The following is a 24,054-nucleotide window of genomic DNA, read 5'->3' as shown; positions in this document are numbered from 1 at the left end:
ACAGAACCCTGACCTCAACCCCATCAAACACCTTTGGGATGAATTGGAACGCTGACTTCGAACCAAGCCTAATCGGCCAACAATCAATGCCCGACCTCGCTAATGCTCTTGTGGCTGAATTGGAGCAATGTTTCAACATCTAGTGAAAAGCCTTCCCAGAAGAGGCTGTTATAGAGGCTGTTATAGCAGCACAGGGGGGACCAACTCCATAATAATGTCCATGATTTTGGAATGAACTGTTTGATGAGCAGGTGTCCACATACTTTTGGTCATGTAGTGTGACTGTACAAAACATTAAGAACACATTCCTACTAATAAGTGGCACTCGCTTTTGTCCTGCCCATTCACCCTCTGAATGGCACACATACACAATCCATGTCTCAATAGTCTCAAAGCCGTCCCTTCATCTATACTGATTGAAGTAGATTTAACCTGTTTAGTTTTTGCCATGGAAAGAGCAGGTCTTCCTAATGAACTTATTTCAATCGACTGATTTCCTTATATGAACTTTACCTCAATAAAATATTTGAAATTGTTGCACGTTGCATTTATATTTTTGTTCAGTGTATATATACATACAGTACATAGTGTACATACATACACACACACACACACACATACATTCATACATGCTTGCATACCAATAAAGAACACAAATCATAAAACATTTTAGTGCTGATATCATGCTTTATTAAATCAAGGGGAGGTTGCATTTCATTCTACAATTCTAATTTAAATCAAACGAAAGTGCAGGGCAGAACAGTTAATACATTTGGTTTTCTTTTAATTTTAACACAGCAGGTGTTGTCGCTGTGGTACACTTGCTTGATGTTTGCCCTAACACCTGACAAGGTGAAATTCTAAAGCTAACACACAAAAGTAACGCACTCAAGCAAACCTCCAAGAGATGGCTCTGATTCTGCAAAAAAAGTGCCTGATGGACTTTCAATTTGTAATGGCCAGGTTGATGTTGTTCCGAAAATCAATCAAGCAGTCATTTGCCAGAAACAGAGCACCCAAAAAAAACATTTCAGCTCAAGTGCAGGCCGCTCGCACCTTGAGCATGTCATTAAAATGGTGGTTATGACATAGTCAGTCCAAAACACAAGGCCTAGTTGTGCTACTTACATGAGGGTTTATGCAAACAGCACTCAGGGTCTTATGATCATGTTACAATTCATAGGAGTATGATAATAACACTGCAGGTAATAACAAACAGTGTCTAACATCTCGTCTCTCTGATTTAGTATAAACTTCAACAGGGAACCTCTCTACCTGTTGAGGAAATCTTAAGACTTCAACTTTTTGTTGAGGCACGGAGTTTAGTTTCAGGTTTAACAGGGTATTCGTTTCATGTGAAACTTTCTCCTGTTAAACATTTAGTTCCTTTTGTTTCAGTTAATATTGTCATAAATAACAATTCATACATTTTCCATAACCGTTAAATTCGGCTATATACATTATGTACATGTCACAGAAAAATGGATCAAAAATCCTAAGTCATAATTATCCAATATGGCACATTTTATAACAACTTTAGACTTTAGTCTAGTTTGGCATAAATTAATGTCATGTTTGGTATAAAAATAGTTCATATTTACAATAACAGAAATCCAGGTCTTTATCAAGTAAGATTATTTTTTGTTAAATTAATAAATAAAAAGCATTGAAGTTGGGAAAGGGGAGGATAGAAATATTTGGACTGTTTTTTAAATTTTATGATCGAATGCTTACAGTTACTGTTGCAGTGTCAGATCCAAAGTCATTGTACAGTTTGAGGGTGTACACTCCAGCATCCTGCTCTTTCACACTGGTGATGATGAGTGTAGTGAGGTCCTCTGAGGTCTCGATATGGAACCTACCGCCATGCTTCTCACCAGGTAGGGTTTTTCCACTGCGGGACCATTCGATGTTAGGTGTGGGCTCTCCGGAGAAAGCACAGGCTACGGTGAGAACCTTCCCAAGTTCAATGGTTATATCCTCTGGGAGAGCTTCAATTCTTGGTGCACCTGTTGCACCTTTTAGAGAAAACCCAAAAAATACTTAGACAACTACACCACTACAAATATGGCAAATATTTTACTTAAAGGGGCAATCCGAAGTTGAAACAATTAAAATGTTCCCCTGTTTCGGTAAAAAGCTGAGGGATGGAGAAATTGAGCCACTCTCAAATTCATAGACTATGGATGCAAGGACTGACCATCCATGATATCAAAATTATATTTTTAACCATCTTTTATAGTGATATAGTGTTTGCTTACACTTACATTGTTAAAAACATTGGAGTAAAACAAGTTTCTATTTTGGATTCTGGTGAGGTATGACAGTTGAACTAAGCTCATGAGGCATTTATTAGTTATATTCTTCAAGAATCAACTGGTGCATATCATTAATTTACAAGTCCAAAACTGTATGTAGCAGCTTTGCAGCATTACTTGTTTAAAGCCTGAAGGTATAATGCCCTATAATGTGGCTATAATGCATTGTAAGACTTGTATGCCATAAGCATGCATGAGATACTCACCTAGCATACCCTGTGCAATGGATCTCATGGAGGACCCCTCCAGGTGAGAGTGACTCATAATTTCGGTCATACTGCTGGAGCTCATGGTATGGGAAGATGTCATGGAAGACATGCTAGATAGAGACATGGTTTCCATCTGCATTTCAGCAGCCATGGCAGCCATGCTAGACATACTGGAGCTGCTGAAAGAGGTCTCCTGGTGCATAGAAGAAGAAGCCATGTGGGCTGATTGGGAAGAGAAGCTTTCCTGCATGCTACTAAGAGCAGCACTCTCCCCCATCATCATCATCTGAGCTCCTCCGTGGATTTCCTTCTTAACGACCTGTTCTGAACTTGTATGGGAAGCCATAGCCATAGATGCCTCTTTTTGACTCTTTGTTACTTGTTTGGTTTTCACTGAAATAGACGAAAAGAGACAAGGAACCACTAGAAACATGCATGTACAAACGTGTATAGAATTGGTACAGAATTTAGTTTAATCAAAATACTTTTTATGGCAGAACTTACCTTTCATGGCCATGTGTTGCTGCACATAAGCTGTGACTTTAGTGTAGATGGATTGGAACACTTGGCCGACAAATGAGAATGAAGATTTAGCAGAGACTCCTCCTTCTGAGATAAGCTCACAAGAGTATTCTCCCTGGTCCTTCTCAGAGAGGTCATTGATAATGAGGGAACAATGCCCATCCACAGACATGTGGAACTCATAGTGACTGCTCTGTGTCAGTTTCACTCCATTCCTGTACCACACAACTTCTCTCACGCTGCTTTCAGATACACAGGACATTCTCACTTTGTCTTTTGAGTTTTCGGCGTTGAGTTGTTGGACAATCTTTGGAGCTTTAGGAGTTGGGGATTTCACAGTTAGTGGAGATTTGATTCTCTTAGGTGTGATTGGTTCAGGAGACTTGACTTGGGGAGGTGACTTCACTCCTTTTGGTTCAGGGGACTTGACTTGGGGAGGTGACTTCACTCCTTTTGGTTCAGGAGACTTGACTTGGGGAGGTGACCTCACTCCTTTTGGTTCAGGAGACTTGGCTGGGGGAGGGGACTTCACCCTAGGAGGTGAGACAACTGGTTCAGGAGACTTGACTCTGGGAGGTGATTTTACTCCCTTTGGCGACATGATTGGCTCAGGAGACTTGACTTGGGGAGGGGACTTCACCCTTGGAGGCGATACAACTGGTTCAGGAGACTTGATCCTGGGAGGTGATTTCACTCCCTTTGGCGACATGACTGGCTCAGGAGACTTGACTGGGGGAGGGGACTTCACCCTTGGAGGCGAAGTAATTGGTTCAGGAGACTTGATTGATGGGGTTGGCGACTTCCCACTAGCGGGTGACATGATTGGTTCAGGAGACTTGATTGATGAGGTAGGGGTTGGGGGAACACTGGGAGGTGAAGCTACTCGTTCAGGAGACTTGAATCCAGGCTCTGGTGACTTCACTGAGACAACAAACTCCTCTTCAACAATTGCTCTGAAAATGGTCAGGCTAAACCGAGTCTCTTGTCTCCCCTCAGCATTCTCAACCACCAGTGTGTAGCTTCCTTCATCAGAAGATTGGACAGAGGAAATTTCAAAGGTAGACTTGTACTGCGTGGTTGACACCATACGATGATGAGAGGATACAATGACTTGTCCCTCATGCATCCATGTAACAGTTGGTGCTGGTTCGCCATCAATGTCGCAAGTGAATCGAGCAGTCTCTCCCTCATTAACTGTTACAGACTGTGGTTTAGTTATTATTCTGGCTGCCAGAGTCAACTTGACTTTATGAACAGTCACTTGCTCAACTTCTGACTCCTCCATAGCCCTAAATTTTGTTTCAGATGAAGCATATGTTTCTGATGATGCGTATCTTTCAGACGATGCATGTCTTTCACCCGACAAGTATCTTTCAGTCAATTCAAACTTTCCAGAAGATGCTGACGATAAGGATGCTGCAGATGATAAGTATTCAGTTGATGCATACTTAGCGGATGCAGCATATTTTTCAGATGCAGATACAAATCGTTCAGATGTATCATATCTTTCATATGTTTCAGTTAACTTTGATTTACTTTCCTTCACCTCCATGTGTGTTGCTGAGGAGGAAGCTGCCTTGAAGGATGATATGTGGTAATGGTCTGTCTTTGTGATATCAGGAACAAATGGTTGTGGAGCCTCCTCATCTTTACGACGTGATGTATATGTGGAGAATTCACCTTCAGAAACATCAAGGATACCATAGTCGGACGCTTCTCCCTTTGAGTTTGAGCAAACAACACGGTACGTGCCACTGTCCTCTGCCTGACAATCACAGATCTGTATAGACAGCACTCCACTCATGTTTGTGAAGCAGAACTTCTCACTTTGTTGAATCAGTTGTCCATTGTGGAACCACTGGATCTCAGCCTCAGGCTTCGCTTGGACATTCAGAGTGAACTTTGTATTCTGACCACATGGGACGCGATGAGAACGCATTCTCACGGTCACACGTGGGGCGTGGTCGAGGCTGAAGGGTGTTTGGGTCACTGTCTGGTACTTGCGCTCAGATTTCAGTGCAGCCTTTCTTGACTCGTATCTGGACATGATGTCGAATCTGGCTGACCTCTCAAATCTTGAGGATGAGCGGGAGGATCTCTCAGCTGAAGCTGGGGGGCTGGGGGAGTGTGGACGTGTCCTCTCAGGGGTGGGTGATCTCCTTTCCACAATCTCCTCTGGCTCTAGAGGACATGGGCGAGGAGCTCTTATCAGCTCAGAAACAGGGCGCATCAGCTCAATGTATGTAGGAGACAGTGATCTTCTCCTCCTCATGAACTGTGAAACTTCTGTTCTCTTGACCTTGTGCTCGGTTACTTGTGATACTCCTCTTCTTGCAACATGTTTCTTCGCTTCATGACGCAGAGCAGATAACTCGAACCGGACAGGGCTGCTTTTTGGGGAGGCAGAGAAGCCAAGTTCAAGCTCCTCGTCAAGTTGGAGCCTTTCCTCCTCAGCTTTCTTCATTGAGAGGTAATCGTCAATGGGCTGCAGAAGCTCTTCATCACTCATATCACCCAGGGAGCGTCTTCTTGATCTGAAGGATGCCTCTGATCCAGGAGAAGGTGACCGTCTTGCTGGTCTTACTGTTTCCAAGTCATCTTGTGTGAGCTTTGGAATACGCCATCTAGGCCTATACTGGTCAGTGATTCTAGGAAGGGGCATGACATAGAATTGCTCCCACCTGGAGAGACGAATGCGTTTCTGTCTCTTCTGTACAATCTTCTCCATCCGCTCAGGCATTTCGTACTGGTCTCTGAGTTTCTTGTACCACTTCATGTCAGACAAAGGTACAAAGTGTTTAATCAACAGGTCTTCATCCAGAGCACTTGCATCATGGACACGTGGCTCAGGAATTTTATATGGCATGCAAAGTTTCCTTTCCTCGATCTTTACGAATGGTTTTTCTTCTGTGATATCAAATTCACCCTCGCAGTGTTTGGTGCTCACTCCTGGCTTGTATATGTCTGCAGCGTGTTTCAAAGCCTCTTGAGCCACTTGGTTGAATCCAGTAACTTCAGTGGTGGAAAGGCATTGTGCCATTTTCAGTGTCTTGTCAATTTGTTGTTGAACATACTTCTGTTGTTCCACCTCACTCTTATATTCTCTTCTTTTATATGTAATGCGGTCCACCTTCAGTGTGGCCTGGCAACACACTGATCCAACACAGTTTGTTGCGGTAACTTTGTAAAGACCTGAATCCTCAATAAGAGTTTCTCTGACATGCAGAACGTGATAGTCTACATCCTCTTGGACAACTGCGATTTGTTGGTTGAATTCCAATGGCCTGCCATCCTTCTCCCACTTCAGGGTTGGTGCAGGTGTTCCAGAGACCCTCAAGTCAAAACGGACACTATGGCCCTCTACACACTCCACATTAGCCAACAGCCGTTTGAACATTGGCCTCATGGTGTCTTCACTAACAGGGTGAGGTGTCACTGTCAGACGTGCGGTGCAACAATCTTCACCAAACTTGTTGTGGGCCATAACAGTATATTCAGCATCGTCATCAAGTTCAAGATTGTGGATCATCAATTGATAAAGACCCTTGTCACTAATGAAAGTGTACTTCTTATCATCTCGTTTGATTTTCTGTCCAGCCTTCAACCATGTTACTGTTGGCTCTGGATGCACTGTTATGGTTACACCAAAACGAACATCTTCACCGATGTAAGCAGTGCGGTTGTACAGAGGCAGAGTGAACTCTGGTGGTCTTTGCATAAGTCTTTGCTTATCAAGCTTTCTCTTCTTTGTAAGTGAGCGTCCAATAAAGTGTTCACGATAGCATCTCACTGTTTCAACGAAGAGTTCTCCATAGGTGCTATCTTCACCATCCTGACTGACAACTTTGCATCTGTAGACACCATCATCAGATGTTTCAATTTCCTTGACGTAGATGCTAGCAACTCCATTGAAGTAGCTGATTTCATATTTGTGACTTGCTGTTAACTGGCGGGTGCCAAAGTACCAAATTGCTTTTGTGGTTTCATCGTAATTTTCAATGTTGCAAACAAATCTGACATGCCCACCTTCCTCTGAAGATCCATGCATGACTGGACCGGCTCTCAGACCTTCTACAGGGTACGCAATCTTGACTTTGCCAACTGCATAACCTCTGTAACTCCTGAATCCACCACCAAAAGCAACACGCGCTGCTGAGACGATTGTCTCTTTGTCTTTCTTCACCAATGTTTGGTAGTATCTTCTGTGTCTCAATGTTTTGATAGTCTTTGTGGTGAGGTGTTCCAGCTTCAACCTAAGCCAAGGATGTTCCAAAGCTTCATGAGCAGTCATACGTTTCTTCAGATCTTTACACAGCAGTCTGTCACAGAAGTCCATACCTTCGATGCTGGTCTCTTTGAAGGCCTCACTGTCAAAGATGTATTCTGCATTTGAGATATTTTCAATCATTTTTGTGGTTGATTCTGCTGCAAAGGGGTTAAGTCCACTGAGGAGCACATAGGTTAGCACACCAACTGACCACATGTCAGTTGCAGTGCTGACAAGACCATGGCAGTGGACTTCGGGTGCACAGTACTCTGGTGCAGTGAAATTGATTCTGATATTTTCTCCAGGAGTCAGTAATCTAGCCTGGCCCGTTTCAATAATTTTGATGTTTGTGCTCTTTCTTGTGGTGTAGACAATGTTGTCAGGTTTGATTTCAAAATGAGCATAGTTGAGTTTGTGCAAGAACTTCAGAGCTGAGCACACCTGTCTCAGGTACCTAACAATCTCCAGTTCTGAGAGCTCAAAGTTGCCTGTGCCAAGTCGTTCAAAGATGTCCACACCTGAGATAAACTCGTAGATCAAGACCATTTCTTCCAAACTGCCAAAGGACTCGTGTAGGTACATGAAGTTTTTGTGTTTTGCAAGATTTAGTGTCTCAATTTCCCTAGCAACCAGCTCCTGATCAGTACCTTTAATCTTGATAAACTTGGCCATGAATGTCTTCTTGGACTTGTTTTCAACACAGCGATGAACAACGCCAAATGTTCCGGCACGTGCCAGCTCTTCAGATATTGTGTACTGGGCAGCCACCATCTTGATTTTTGATGAATGTGGAGCCTCTTCTTTGGTGATTTCTCTAGCTTCATCAACTTCTTCATCGTAGTTTCTGATAACAGATTTATCCTCTATTGTTGTAACAGGCTCAGTTGGTTCAGAATGATCGCTTAGACCAAACTGGTTCTCCGCAATGACACGGAACTGGTACTTTGTCTTGCCAAACAGAGCGATCATGGTGTATTTAGGCTCGTTGGTTTTACCAGCGCGGATCCACCTGTCACCTGATGTGGGGCACTTCTGGATAATGTAGTTGATGATAGGGCTTCCGCCATCTTTTTCAGGAGGACTCCAGGTTAGAGTGATGGAATCTCTAGTGATTTCACTGACTTTAATGCCCTTAGGAGGATCTGGTACATCTGCCACGGCAACTTCAATGGTCTGTTTGTCAGCTCCGAATCGGTTCTTGGCAGTGATTACATAGTAACCTGTATCCTTCTTCTGAACTCCTTTAGGAAAGACGAGTGAAGTAAATGATCTTGTGACAATCACTTGAGTGTGGGCAGATGATCCCATGATCTCTGGTCCCTTCTGCCATTGGATTTGAGGGTCGGGTTTGCCACTGATTGGAATCTTAATGGTAACCACTTCACCCTTGACAGCATGTACTGCCCCCATGCCTTGCAGTTCTAGAGGTAGGTGGATCTTGGCAGGAACTAGGAGTAGACAGAAGATAAAGAATATAAATTATTTGAGTATATCAATTCTTAACAAATGCAAATAAAATGCAAACTGACCTACATTTGTTCTGAAATGTAAGGGATTTCAAACTTTTTAAAATAAAAATGTATGTTTAACACAACATTTCCTCTTTTCAACAGCCTATCAATTTTTTTTACCTTCAACAGTCAGATTCACTGTTGTAGAGATAGATCCTCCTTGGTTTGTTGCCCTGACTTGATAGACACCTGTGTCACTGTCCTCAGCATTAGCAATAATAAGTTGGTAATAGCCTCCCTTGAATTCTTGCAATTTGATTTTGATTCCATCTGAAACAATTTCTTTGCCATTCTTGTACCATTTCACGGCAGGGATGGGATGTCCAACAATTTTGGTGACAAATGTAGCATTTGACTTAAACTTCACAATCATTTCTGGTCTCATTTCTTCTCTGAAGACAGGAGGTTTCATTGTGAGACCTGATTTGGGAATGATGGCCTCTGACACCTCACTCCAACCACTCTCACCACCCATGTTTTCACATTTCACACGGAACTCATACTCAAAGCCCTCAAGAAGGCCTTTTACAGAGAAATGTGTCTCGTGGATTTCATTGGATGTACAAGCGATCCATTTGTTCTGTTTCTTCTCTCGTTTATCCAGGAAATAGTTATTTATCTTTGCACCTCCATCGTCTTTTGGTGGTTTCCAGAACACAAGACAAGAATCCTTGGTCACTTCTGTGACAACAGGCTGCATGGGAATTCCAGGTTTTTCTGAGGAACAAACAATGAGATCGATCTTATAGAAGTGCCTTATTCTCTTAATCGTTACAGTAAACATGATCTATTTGCTATATTTATCACTGTCAGCAAGAATACTTACCGAATGGACTCTTGATAATGAGAACACTTGGAACCTCAAGTGCCTCACTGACTCCATATTGGTTCTGAGCAGAAACACGGAAGTAGTATCCAGCATTTTCAATCAGATTTGGAATCCTGCAAGTGTTTCCTGAGACTGACGATGACACAAGTTGCCACTGCTCGCCTTCCTTTGCTTCTCGTTTCTCCACAATGTAATTGGTGATCATTGATCCACCGTCATCCTTCGGTGGTTTCCAGCTGATGATCACTGCACTCTTCAACACAGCATCAACAACAATAGGCCCCTCGGGTTTGGTAGGTTTATCTGAAAACAAAGCAAAAAAATTGGTTCAGTTTATAAAATTACCAATGATATTATCGCAATAATAGTTGTGGAAACAAACTGTTACCTTGAATTTCAACCTTGAGTGTGGTTTCAACAGTTCCAAATTTGTTGGTCAATTGCACCTTGTATTTTCCAGCGTTTGTCTTGCGCTGTACATTCCTTATAACCAGATGAGTGTAACTCTCAGTGTTTTCAATGATCACATTTTCAGAAGCGTTGAGAGGCTTCTTTGCATAGAACCACATGATTTGAGGAATTGGACGGCCAATGTAGACAACATGGAGACGAAGACTTGTTCCACACCCTGCAGTGTATTTCTCCTTCAATGGGAATCCAGGGTGGAAAGCAGGTGTAGCCTGCAAGCGCAGCTTGCCGCTGGACTCTGTTTCACCGGCTTCATTGACAGCTCTGCAAGTGTATATGCCCTCATCTTCCTGTTCATCTGTGGCCACTGTCAGTGAATGGTTGCGACCATCAGAACTCATCTTGTACTTGCGGCTTTGGATCAGCTCTTTGCCATATCTGTACCATCTGATTTCAGGAAGGGGACGTCCAATAATCTGGCATGTCAGAGTTCCTGATTCACCAAGTTTTGCAATGACATCTGCCATGTCTTCCTTGAGACTAGGAGCCTCTCCCACTGTTGAAATATAATCAGAGAATTAACATTATTTCAAGTGAAAAGCAATGATGCATTGCACTGATGTTCATAATGTAAGGCACTTACAGTATCTTATGATAATTGACAATTAAAATATTACACCAACGTACAGCTCAGTTTAGTCTTGATGCCCATGGCAGTCCTGCGAGGTCTACTCATTCCGGTTTCATTTTCTGCAAGGATTCTGAACTCGTACTCTGTAGCCTCCATCAGACCACCCATGGTGAACTGTCTGTCCTTGGAACGCTCTTTGTTGCATTTCTTCCAGGCACTTTCTCCTGCCTGTCTAAATTCAATCCAGTAACCCAGGATCTCTTTGCCACCATCACATTCTGGCCGCAGCCAGTGAATAGTGATAAAGTCTTTGGCAACAGAGATGATATCAATCTCACCTGGTTGACCGGGTTTGTCTATCCAAAGAGAGAGTTAACAATGAAATTGCAATCATTCATCTTTTAAAGTACTGTATTATTTATATTATTTCTATATATTATTAAATGTATAATATAAAGACCTATTATATACTTACCAAATGGATCTTTGCATATAACATTTTCAGATACTGGTCCAGGTTCACTCTGACCAATGTCGTTTTGTGCCACGACACGGAACAGGTATTCAGCATCAGGGATGAGTCCAGTGAGACTGTACATTGTAGTGGTGATGTGTGTCTTGTTGTGACGCACCCACTTCTCTGTGGACACCTCTCTCCTCTCAACGTAATATCCTGAAATGCGGGCGCCACCATCATCCTTTGGTCTGCCCCAAGATAGAGCAACAGTGCTCTTTGTGACATCCATAACTTCTGGTGGGTTGATTGGAGGTTCTGGAGGAGCTGTTGTATACAAACAAATATTTGCATAATTGTAAATAGAAGAAGTGAGGAATGATAACTAACACAATAACACATTTCACATTTGCAGAAAAATTATTATGAATATAAAAATAATACTTACACAGGGGTGTCTTCGGAGTGACACATTCATCTGATTTGAGAGATCTGCTCACACCAAATTGGTTTTCAGCAGTGATCTTGAAGTGGTATTCAACATTCTCCTTCAGTCCCTTGACCACCAGAGCTGTGTCCACCACTCTTGAGTCCACAGTGTACCATGCTACCTTTGATACCTCACGCCTTTCAACGATGTAACCCAGGATATCAGAGCCACCGTCTTGAGAGGGAGGTCTCCAGCTGACTCGTACGGAGCGAGCCTGGATATCATCAAACTCAAGGGGACCTTCCGGTGCGTCAGGACGTCCAATCACTTTAACATTGATGTAGACAGCCTTCCTGCCACATTTATTCTCTAGCACCAGGTCATATGTTCCGGTGTCGTCTCTGTGGGCTTCTTTGATCACAAGTTCAGTGATATCATCATTGGTGGCGATCATAGCTCGGTGAGAGACATCTCGGCCTTCCTTTGTCCACTTGCAGATAGGGACTGGTTTACCCTTGATTGGCACAGACAGCCTGATGACTCCTCCCTGTCTGACCACATAGCCTTCCTCGTATTTGGGGTCCAGTTCGTAGTCAGGATAGTCTGAAATGATCATTAGATTAGTTCACATTTGACACAAGCTTCAAAAGCAAAATAGAAAATACAGCTCTTCATGGCACTCTAAACACATATTTAATCTCTTACCGAGCATTTCTATAACCTTGACGATTCCTGGGATCTCGACTGGCTCTCCGGGTCCACCAGCGTTGCAGGCCATCACACGGAACTTGTACTCAGCTCCCTGAGGCATGTGTGTCAGAGTGTATTCACAGATTTTTATGGGTGTCGTGTTGCACATGGTCCATTCCACCTGGTCCACCTTCTGCATCTCAATCAGGTAACCAGTGACGACGGAACCACCCTCTTCCTCAGGAGGACTCCAAGCCAGAGACACAGAAGTTCTGGTGGTGTCTGTAACCATGGGGAACTGTGGTATGCTAGGAGGCTCTGTTTAGATAAAGACAACAAATAGAATAGTTGTGGTTATGCATACTATGCATCTTTGAAATGTGTGCTAAGTTCCAGTGGAATTGGACCCATAGATCATTGAGTTGAATGACACATTGCAAAATAGTAAAAAATAATAATGACTTAATTTACTTCCTATTCCAATGTTGGGCATGACAAACAAGGTAGAGGATTACAGATACATACCAATGGGATCCATGGCGATAGCTGGTTTAGATGCCATACTGGGTTTGCTCGAGCCTCTTGAGTTCAGGGCGATCACGCGGAACTCATACTCATTGCCTTCGCACAGACCAGATGATCTGTATCTGGTCATGGTGACTGGGTTCTTAACGATGCTCATCCACCTTTCAGATCTGACCTCTTTGCGCTCAATTATATATCCAGACACCTGGGACCCTCCATCTTCTTCTGGTGACTGCCATGTGATGGTCATTCCTTCATGAGTCACATCCAGTACATCAGGTCTGTTTGGTGCACTGGGTACGGCTGTGGAGAGATTAGAGATTTCACATTAGATCAGTTATGCCACCATCATCTCGTTTCTTTAACTTCATCAAAAATGGGCCTCCCGAGTGGCGTAGCTGTCTAAGGCACTGCATCGCAGTGCTAGAGGCGTCACTACAGACCCGGGTTCAATCCACAGAGGCAGTGCAAAATTGTCCGGGTTAGGGGAAGGTTTGGCCGGCTGTGACACAGCTTGGGGTTGAACCAGGGTCTGTAGTGACTGCTATGCCCCTCGTGCTCTAGTGACTCCTTGTGGCGGGCTGGGCACATGCATGCTGATTTCGGTCGCCAGTTGTACAGTGTTTCCTCTGACACATTGGTGTGGCTGGCCTCCGGGTTAAATGAGCAATGTGTTAAGAAGCAATGTGGTCGTGTTTCGGAGAATGGGTCGTGTTTCGGAGGATGCATGGCTCTCGAACTTCGCCTCTTTTCTCACTGTTTTGGTGTTTAAATCATAGTGTATAATACATATTGTCAAAAGGTGGAATTTAATGTGTTTTATGATTTATGATGACTTACTCTTGAGACTCTTGCATTCAACAACTTCAGACTGCAAGAATCCTCCAATGCCGAAGCGGTTGGTTGCAGCCACACGGAACACGTACTCAGTTCCCTCAGACAATCTGGTGAACTTGAATGTGGGTCTTGTGACAGATTCGGACACTGGTAGCCATCCGGGGCGGTGAGCGTCACGCTGCTCAACAACATAGCCACTGACGTTGGCACCGCCATCCTTCTCTGGTGGCTCCCAGCTGACCGTTACCGATGTGGCATCAACAGCATCAACTGTGATTGGTCCAATGGGTATTCCAGGTTTATCTAGATAGAAATAAGCAGACGGTTAGTACTTGACGCAGTAACAAAAACATAAGAACGCACAAACACAAGTATGGAAGCTTTCCAAGAACACACACACTTACCAAGAATGATAACTTTGAGTATCTCTGTTGCAGTTCCTATGGAATTCTTCACTTGAAGAGTGTAGCTACCAGTGTCATCAATGGTTGTCTCACGCACAGTCAGTTTGGTGTATTTTCCATTAGACTCAATCTTAACCCGGTCAAGACTATCCTTCATCTTTGCACCATTGAAGGACCAGCTGCAAACTGGAGCAGGTTGGGCTTTTATAGGAATATTGATGTTGATTTTTTTACCGGCTGGCACATGGACAATCTTCTGTGGTATGCCGGTCAGATCAATATAGGGTGCCACTGTAAAAGGAAAGATGGTTTTTGAAAATTAGAACATCTCGAAGATGTATCTAACCTTTCATATTTTAAATAGATTAACTGCCATGTATATCAGATATTATTCAGAATATAACATACGTAGTTGTTCCTGAACGACCACAGGTCCTGTAATCTCCCTAGGCTCGCTGACTCCTCTGCTGTTTGTAGCTCTGATTCTGAAGAGATAAGTCTCCTTCTCTGTCAGACCAGTGACGGTGTGCTGGGACATGGACTGTTTAACGGTGGCCACTGCACTCCATCTGTCTGATCCAACGATGTTAGCTTCAATGACGTAGCCCGTCAGTCTGCTTCCACCATCGTGAAGAGGTCTTTCCCAGTTCAGGATTGCTGAGGTCTTGCCGATATCCACAATGTGCAGATCCTGAGGAAGGCTGGGAACTTCACAGATCAACACTGATTCAGGGATTTCACATGGTTCTCCAACACCATATATGTTCTCTGGTAACACTCTGAAGAAGTAGTGTACTGATTCCTCCAGGCCAGTGATTCTGAACAAGGTCTTCCTGCATTCTGTTGTAACGGTCTTGTAGGATTTCATTGAAGCTTCACGTTTCTCAATGATGTAGTTGTTCACAGGGGCTCCACCATCAATACTTGGTACATCCCATGTGATGACGACAGACTCCTTTGTGTAGTCTTTGACTCTAACTGAACCGGGTGGTCCAGGAGTGTCTGGAAAATACAGAAAGGATTAACTGACTGTTCACAGCACAGAGATCATATAATTCACTATTCTTTAAATAATTATATGGTTTACAGATAGTTCTTAATCATTTAACCATCTTAAGTATGACAACGTAACCGCATAACATACCATAAACTTTGACGAGAATGGTTGCTGATTTCTTGCCAGATGGATTTTCAGCCTCAATGGTGTATTTGCCAGAATCGTAACGATGGACCTTCTCAACAATCAGTTGAGTGTAACTGTCAGTTGTATCAATGAACCCACGGCTCTGCAGGTCAATGCCAGGTTTCCTCCAGGTCAATACTGGTGCAGGTCTTCCAGTCACATTGACAAACAGCCTCAGAGTGTTACCAGCTCTCAGACACACAGTCTTCTTCAGATCATCAGGAAGATCAAGATCAGGGATTGCTGTTGGGACCAAAATGACAGCATGTTAACAACATATGTATAAAAACAGTAAAAGTGTAAAGGAGTGGCTGGGCTTCAATGTATACATTGGTATAAACGGCAGTTGTACCAAGTTACCATTTACATTACTAATGCTGCCATTGTGAAGTATTGACAGTAAAAGCATAAAAACAAACTTACAAAGTTTCTCAACCGGCTCAATTTCCACACTTGGTTCGCTGAATTCCCCAGTGCCATTACTATTGACTCCTGCGACGCGGAAGCTGTACTTCTTGTTGCTTTGAAGTCCAGCGGCAACAAACAAATTGGTCTTCAGAGTCTTCTGAGTGGCCCTGTACCACTGCTCGGTTCCTTCCTCAAGCACCTCCACCACGTAGCCAACAACATCAGCACCACCATCATACATTGGTCTGGTCCATTGCAAGCTAATGCTATGCTTGGTGGAATCTATCACACGTGGAATTGAAGGAGGGGCTGGAGTGTCTGGAATCGGTAAAGACAAAATACAGTATGGGTTATTCAACAGCAGTAGTTTTTCAGTGTTTCAAAAGTCAACCATAAGTCAACTTTTAGAAACAAAAACGGTAAGATTATAAAGATGGATTATAAGACAATGACTGTTTAATCACTGGGCGGCAGGGTAGCCTAGTGGTTAGAGCGTTGGACTAGTAACCGAAAGGTAGCAAGTTCAAATCGCCAAGCTGACAAGGTACAAATCTGTCGTTCTGCATCTGAACAGGCAGTTAACCCACTGTTCCTAGGCCATCATTGAAAATAAGAATTTGTTCTTAACTGACTTGCCTAGTAAAATAAAGGTAAAATAAAAATAACATTAAAAAACGTACATGTTGGCTCTCTACAGTAGGCATACTGAGAGGCTTCACTGGGCTGGCTGTTTCCAGCTGTGTTCACGGCTGTAACACGGAACTGGTAATCACTGCCTTCCAGCAGACCAGAGATCTTCAGGCGGATGTCGTAGATGGTAAAGGTCTTATTGACCCTGGTCCATCTGGAGCTGCTCTTCTCACGTTTGTCCACCAGGTAATTCTTTATCTCACTTCCACCATCACTCTCAGGTTTCATCCATTCAATGATGACGTGCTCTTTTCCTACAGCCGTGACCTCTGGTGCTCCAGGTTGTGATGGGATAGCTGCAATGATATAGGGGAGAGAAAAAAAATGTTTAATAAGGGTTTGCCTTAGAATCAGACTAAAATTGTTTTGTATCTACTAAAATGAGATGGCCACTGGATGCACACTTACTGTATGCGTTTCTGGCGATGACAGGCTCGGACTCCAAGGGCACACCAGGTCCGAACTTGTTGACTCCTCTGACACGGAATACGTACTCGTTGTTCTTGATCAGTTTGGAGCTGACACAAGACAGAGTCTTGCACTCAGTCTCCATGATCACCCAGTTGAGTCTGCTGGTCTCACGCCTATCAACAATGTAATGAGTGACCAGATCTCCACCGTCCTCCAGAGGGATCTTCCAAGACACAGTGCACTTCTCCTCTGTCACCCTGGTGATTGTGATCTTGTCCTCAGGAGGCCCTGGTGTATCTGGAAATACAGAGTGAAACATACAAATGTGTTATTATGGTAATAGTCAGTGTAAGAAGACATTTTGTTGAGCTCCAATTTGTTTCCATGTTCTTACCGAGTACTTTAACATTGACAGCCACTGTCTTGGTTCCACTGGCGTTCTTCGCGGTCAGAACATATCTTCCAGTGTCATTTCTGTTGCAGGATTTGATGATGGCCATGGCTCTTGAACTGGTGTATGTCAGGGAGTATTTCTCTCCCAGCTCCAGCACCTTGTCACCCTTGGCCCACCATACTATGGGTTCGGGTTTACCACCAACTACACCATCAAGGACCAGGTCTGACCCAGCCCGGACAGTGACGTGCTCTCCAACAAGAGAGCTGTCAAGTTCAGCTTTGGGAGGAGCTATAGACAAAAATCAAATATAAATCATAAAAAAGAAATGTGGTGAAATGTACGTTTATCTACGAGTAAACGTAACAGTCACTTAACAGTATCTAACAGTAACTTACTGTATTCATCCTTGCAGGTGATCGGTCCTGTTGTTTCAGATGGTGCACTGTGAACTCCGGCTCCATTTCTGGCAATGACACGGAATTCAAAGATTTCTCCTTCACCCAGTCCTCTGACTGTGAAGTGAGTCTCCGTGATGGTGGTGTAGTTACACTTCAACCAGTGGGCATCATCCCACTCATCATCACTCCATGGCTTGCGCTCCACGACGTATCCGACAATCTTGCTGCCACCATCATTGAATGGTATACCCCATGCAATAGTAGCTGAGGACCTTGTGACATCAGTCACCTCTGGTTTACCAGGAGGATCTACATGGAAACAGAATAAGAATGTACAATCAGCAGAAAGGTCAAATGTCAACATGGATCAAATAGACTCCAAATATTTAGAAAAATGTCCTTTGAATGTTGCACTTACCGACTGGGTTCAAAGCCACTACTGGTCTTGAGGCCTCACTGGCTTTGCTGAGACCAGAAATATTCATTGCATAAACTCTGAACTGGTACTCCAGGCCCTCAATGAGACTGGAGACTTTGAATTGGGTATCCAGGCATGGGAGCTTGTTCTCCCTGACCCAAAGAATGGTGTTTCTCTCCTTCTTCTCTATCCAGTATCCAGTCACCTTGCTGCCGCCATCAGCATATGGCAGATCCCACTTGATCCCAATAGCAGTAGCAGATACTGTCACCACATCTGGGCGGGTTGGTGGACTTGGTGGAACTGATATTGAGAATAAGATAAAAACAATTCATCGTTAGTGTCTTTTTCAAACTATTACAGCAAATGTAAATTGATTTAACACATGTAGGTACATAGAACTTACCGAATGGATGCTCAATGACAACAGCTGAGGATTCGATGGACTTGCTCACGCCATACTTGCTCTCAGCAGAGACACGGAAGGTGTACTCCATGTATTTGGTCAGATGGCTGACTTTGATCGTGGTGCGTTTACAACTTGAGTTCACCACTTGCCAGGATGTAGATCCAGATTCACGCTTCTCAATGATGTAGTTGTCTATATCCGTTCCACCGTCATCCTCTGGTGCTGTCCAAGCCAATGAACAGCCTTCTGATGACACTGCAGAGATTCCAATGGGTCCTACTGGTGGAGTGGGTCTTCCAACAACGTTGACAGTAACAGCAAATGTCTTTGCTCCGGCGGCATTGTCCAGAGTGAGGTAGTATTTTCCACTGTCTGCTCTCTTGCTGTCTTTTACCACCAGGGTGGTCTTTTCTGTGGTAGTCTTGATGATCACTCTATCAGTCTCTTTTAGCTTCATCTCCTCCAGTTTCCAGGTGGCCTTTGGAGCTGGTCTGCCACTGATGGGGATATCAATGGTGAATGCATCGTGAGTCTTGCATGTGATGAGCTGGTTGGTTATGCCACTGAGATCTGCTGTGGGCTCAATCTTAGGCTCCTTGATGACAACGGATGCTAAGGCATCTCTTGGGACACTGATACCAGCCTCATTGATAGCCTTGACACGGAAGTCATATTCTGTGTTCTCAATCAAGCCCTCAATGACCAACTTCAGGAGTTTGGTTTGACCGCCAACAACCCAGCGATCAGAGTCCTTTGCTTTGGCTTCAGCAATGTAACCTGTGATGCGGCTGCCACCGTCGTGTTCAGGTTTCAGCCAGGCCAAGATAGCAGTGGAATTAGTAGTGTCAATGACGTCAAGACTCTTGGGTGGAGCAGGCACCTCAGTTGCAGTAATTGGTTCAGTCATCTCACAGGGTTCTCCCCTGCCATACATATTTTCAGCGATGACTCTGAACAGGTAAGGCACACCTATGCCTAGGTTGGTCATTCTGATCATTTGACGTGAGGATTTTTCGCTGACTGACTTCCAGCTGAGACGACTAGCCTCACGCTTTTCTACAATGTAGTGCTGAATACGGGCTCCACCGTCGTTGGCTGGAGCGTCCCACAGCATTGTCAGAGCTCCTCTGGTCATATCCTTGAAGCTGATAGCTCCTGGAGGTCCAGGTGTATCAAGCACCTTCACGGTAAATGTGATAGATTTGCGGCCACCGTTGTTCTCAAGAGATAAGGTATATTTCCCAGAGTCATATCTGGTACAGCTCTCAATGGTCAAGGTACTGTATGTGTCAGTTGTGTTGACATCTGTCATAACACCAAGTTCTCCACTTGCCTTGGTCCATGTAGCCAGCGGAGCTGGTTTACCACAGAAGGCAATATGAAGAGTGACGGTGGCACCGTTCTTCACGACGTGTGTCTGTTTGAAGTCTGCATCAAGGGTGATTTCTGGTGACGTCAGTCTATCAACAGCTTGCACTGGATTAGGAACTGCACATGCTTCTCCTTTTCCAGACCCATTCACTGCACGCACACGGAACCTATATTCCTCACCAGCCATTAAACCTTTAGCGGTGTATGTGGTGTTGATGCAAGTTGTTCTATTGACTTGGTGCCATTCATTAAGGCTTGCCTTGCACATCTCAATGACGTAGCCAATTATCTCCATTCCACCGTCGAACACAGGCTTGATCCATTCCAGGGTGACAGATGACTTTGTGGAGTCGGTGACCTTCACCAGTGAAGGAGCACTTGGTGCGCTTGTTGGCTCTCTGCACTTGAAGAGTCTTGATGTGCTGCTTGCTGGTCCGATTCCGGCACCATTTTCAGCCATGACACGGAATTCATATTCATTACCTTCAGTCAGGTGTGTCACTCTGTGTCTGAGCTCAGTGATTGGTCTTTTAGATGAAACCTTCACCCATTGCAAACTCTTCTTCTCACGTCTCTCCAGGATGTAGTGCTTGATCTCATTTCCACCATCTGATCTGGGTCTTGTCCAGCCTATTGTGATGGTGTCTCCAGTCACATTTGTGGCGTCTGGTGTTCCTGGGGCTTCTGGAACGGCTGTGAAACAAAACAACATTTGTTTGTGTTAGTTAAACATAATAATTGAAGTTAATAACACATAAGTATACATGTCAGTGATCACTTTAGTAGTTGTTGGTTGGTGGAACTTACTGAATTGCATCTGTGCAATGAATGAATCAGAGTCAAGAGGACGTCCAACTCCGAACTTGTTGACAGCAGAGATCCGGAACTGGTACTCGTTTCCCTTGATCAGCTTGGTGGCGTTGAATGAACAAGCTTCACACTTGCTTGTCACCATTGCCCAGGAGATCCTAGATGTTTCTCTCTTCTCCACCGTATAATAGAGGATTGCAGCACATCCATCGTTCTCTGGCGGGTTCCACCAGACAGTTGCCTTTTCTGTAGTGATACCAGTGAAACGCACTGGTCCCTCAGGTGGTCCAGGGGTATCTGAAGAAAGCATACATTGCTAATGGTTAAGCATGAATCCATCCACTTAAATAATTTTCATCACAATTTGAGAGACAATAAAGAATGTAACAATCTACTGTATCTATAAACCAACCTGAGACTCTGATGTTGACACTCTCTGTCTTTGTTCCAGAGCTGTTCTTGGCTTCCACCATGTACACTCCGCGGTGGTCGCGATCAGCATCTCTGATGAAAAGGCTGCTGGAGCCGATGTTAGTTGTGATATCAATCAACATCTTCTTGTCGACCTCTTTACCGTTCTTGTACCATATGACCTGAGGCACTGGTCGTCCAGTGATACTGCAGTTCAGTTTGATGTTTTCACCAGCCTTGTACACAAGAGCAGTATCAGCACTGAACTCAATGTCGGGAGAAACTAAACAGAGAAAGACACAAAAACATACAATTAATGCTACATTTAATCACATACAGACAAACTTAGGTTGTATCATTTACAGTATAATGTATATTTAATATATTGAATATATATTTAATATAATGTATATTACCACTTTCATCTTTGGTCATTACATAGCCAGAAGACTGCGTGGGTGGACTGACTGTGCCGACAGCATTTCTGGCAATCACTCTGAATTCATAGCGATCACCAGCAGAAAGTCCGGTGATGGTGAATTGCAAATCACTAATGTCTGTGAAGTTGCATCTCAACCATTTGCCTCTGCCTTGGCGTCGCTCCACACTGTACGCCACAATCTTAAAGCCTCCATCTTTCTTGGGTGTATCCCATTTAAGTGTGACGGTGTCTCGTGTGACATCAATGACGTTAGGAGTACCAGGTGGATCTAAGGGGAAGTGAAAGGTCAGGTTGCTAAATGTGTAAAGTGTTTACTCATAAAGTTATCACATTCATGATAGCACACTGTTCATTGTGGAAAAAACAACAAGGTAACCTTTAATATAGCCCCTATTATGTATGCATTCATAAAGCCTTTATAACAGCTACATTATAACATCTGTCATAGACAGTCATAAACATTGTGTACTCACCAACTGGGGAGATTGCAAGGGCATGTTTGCTCTGTTCACTGACAGGACTCAGGCCAGCATTATTCTCTGCATACACTCTGAAGGAATACTCCAGTCCTTCAATCAGCTGAATGATTCTGTAGTCACGGGCAGATATTATGCTGGAATTGACCTTGGTCCACAGAAGGCTGTTTCTGTCCTTCTTTTCAACATGGTAGCCAGTGATTGGTGAGCCACCATCAAAGCTGGGTGCTTCCCATTGGATAGTCATGCCATCACTGGTAATGTTGTATGTGACTGGTTTTCCTGGTGCACCTGGTGGCATGTACTGGTGTTGGGCGATCACGTCTGGTGAATTCAAAGGATTGCTCACTCCATATTTGTTCTCTGCACGCACTCTAAACTGGTACTCTGTGCCCTTGACAAGGTTGGGTATCTTGAACGTTGTCCTCACCACACTAGAGCAAACCATTTTCCAGTTAGCATGGGCCGTCTCTCGTTTCTCCACACTGTAGCAAGTGATGTCTCCACCTCCATTGTCCTGTGGTTCATCCCAAGATATAATGATGCCCTGTGCTTTGATCTCATCAAATCGGACCGGTCCAACTGGCACAGAGGGGGGTCCGAGAGTGATCACATTGATATCAAAGAAGTTCTTGATAAGCTTGTTGTCCAGAATCAATGTGTATAGGCCTGCATTCTCTTTCTTTGCACTTCTGACTGTTATAGACACTTTGTTGTCTGTTTCACGGAAGCGAATCTGTTCACTTTCTTTCAAGGGAATGTTTTCCTTCATCCATCCAACGGATGGTTTTGGTTTACCCTTAAATGGCAACTCAATATGGATGTTTTGACCGACGCGAACAAAGAGTTCGCCATTTGGATAATCTATCATGTTGGCCTCAGGTGGAATAATAAACTCCTTTACTGTTATGGGCCCAATCTGAGAGAAGTCACTGTTGCCATTCTCATTCTTAGAAAACACTCTAAAGTCTACAACAGAGTTTTCCTTCAGGTTTTTAACTTCACATGTGCAACGTTTGCATGTTGTAGCAACAGTCCAGGTTTCTTCCTCTTTAGTTTTTGTCTCAATGACATAGTCTGAAATGTAGCTACCACCATCATGGTCGGGCTTGTTCCAGTGAAGAGTCACTGATGTCTTAGTAGCGTCTGTCACGACCAGCTCTTTGACTGGTCCGGGGGTCTCAGTGGCCCTGACTGGCTCTGCAGTCTCACATGTATCACCAGTACCATGCTCATTCTCAGCAGACACTCTAAAGAAGTAGGCGATTTCATCCGACAGACCGTCGATCTTGTATGATGTGTTGGGGCATTCTGATGACACGACTGTATACGCTCTGTTGTTAGCGTCTTTCTTCTCCACAATGTAGTTGGTGACTGGGGAACCACCATCGATTAGAGGAGCATCCCAGCTCAGGGTCAACTTGCCTCTGGTGACATTCTTGATGATCAGTTTCTGGCAAGTGGATGGGGTGTCAAGAACCTTGACAGACACAGTGACGAACTTGGACTCTCCAACACCATTCTCAATCTCCAGGTAGTATTTGCCGCAGTCGTCGCGGGTGACCTTTGGAATGACAAGAACTGTTGTACGTTCTGTGCTGGTGATAGTGTATCTTGCATCGCTGGCCATGTTCTTGTCATGTCTTCTCCATGTACAGTTTGGTGCAGGTCTGCCCTTCAGTGGAATAAACACCTCAATATCCCTTCCTGCCTTGGCAGTGTATTGAGTTGTCATGGGAACATCCAAATTGAGATCGGCTTCCTCTGTTAGACGGATAGGGAAAGATAGAAAAATAGGTAAGAGATTTGTTAAGTAAGTTAAGTAAATACAATGTTAAGTAATACAATGTTGTGAATATTTTATTACGAACCAAGAATATCCTTGGATTGAACAGGCTGGTACATCTCGATTGGTTGACTGGGTCCCAGACAGTTGACTGCAGATACACGGAAGAAGTAATAGGTTCCTGGTTTCAGGTGATTCACAACATACTCTGTTGTCCTCACTTCTCCATTGTGGCTGATGACAACCCATTCCCTTTCTTCAGAGTTCATCTGCTCAACAATGTAGCTGGTAATCTCGCTGCCACCATCATACACTGGCGCCACCCAGCCCAGGGTGATGGATGTTTTGGTGGAGTCGACTACTCTGAGTTTGGTTGGTTCACCTGGTATGTCTAGAATTAGGAATAAAT

The 24,054-nt window shown here is 43.9% G+C and overlaps 1 pseudogene; it reads right to left on the bottom strand.

Annotated features, from left to right (window-relative positions):
* Positions 1–667: 667 nt before the first annotated feature.
* The window catches only part of LOC139380802 (titin-like), a 172,754-nt pseudogene continuing 149,367 nt past the window's right edge, over positions 668–24,054 (bottom strand).

Source organism: Oncorhynchus clarkii, chromosome 22 (assembly GCF_045791955.1).
Source record: "Oncorhynchus clarkii lewisi isolate Uvic-CL-2024 chromosome 22, UVic_Ocla_1.0, whole genome shotgun sequence".
Classification (NCBI taxonomy): domain Eukaryota; kingdom Metazoa; phylum Chordata; class Actinopteri; order Salmoniformes; family Salmonidae; genus Oncorhynchus; species Oncorhynchus clarkii.
The sequence above is the reverse complement of the archived record's forward strand: the minus strand, read 5'-3'. Positions and strand labels throughout refer to the sequence as shown.